Raw genomic sequence first — 463 nt, 5'->3', positions numbered from 1 at the left:
AAAAAAAAAAAAAAATCCATCTCATGTAGTCTGCTCTTGGCGTTTCCTTCACTGTTTTCTAAAAGGATTTACTAAGTTATCAACAATACCAACATAGTTAACTTAAAAAAAACTTTAAAAACCTTTGACTTAAAAAAAAACAACCTTTCTTAGGACCCATGTTTTTTATCTAAAAACAGTACAAAAAAGCCACAAAAACTAAGAAAATTATAGCAAAACGCTTGGAACAGCTGCAAAAGGTTTAAACAATGCATACTAACAACGCCAACTAACACCAAGTACTCAAAACATGAACTGCTTTTGTTTCAAAAGTCACATGCATCAGGTCGGATTCCAATGTTTTGTTCGAACTCCGATGCAAAATTTTCTCAACATTTCATGTTGAAATCCGATTGTGTCAAGTACTGATGGGGCCGAGTACTGGGGTTCTACTGTATAGTTTACAACATAAGGGTGTCTTATA

Source organism: Echinops telfairi, unplaced genomic scaffold, assembly GCF_000313985.2.
Source record: "Echinops telfairi isolate 266 unplaced genomic scaffold, ASM31398v2 ScPeMD7_7469;HRSCAF=8507_1, whole genome shotgun sequence".
In the NCBI taxonomy this organism is placed as follows: Eukaryota; Metazoa; Chordata; class Mammalia; order Afrosoricida; family Tenrecidae; genus Echinops; species Echinops telfairi.
Note: the sequence above shows the minus strand (reverse complement) of the source record.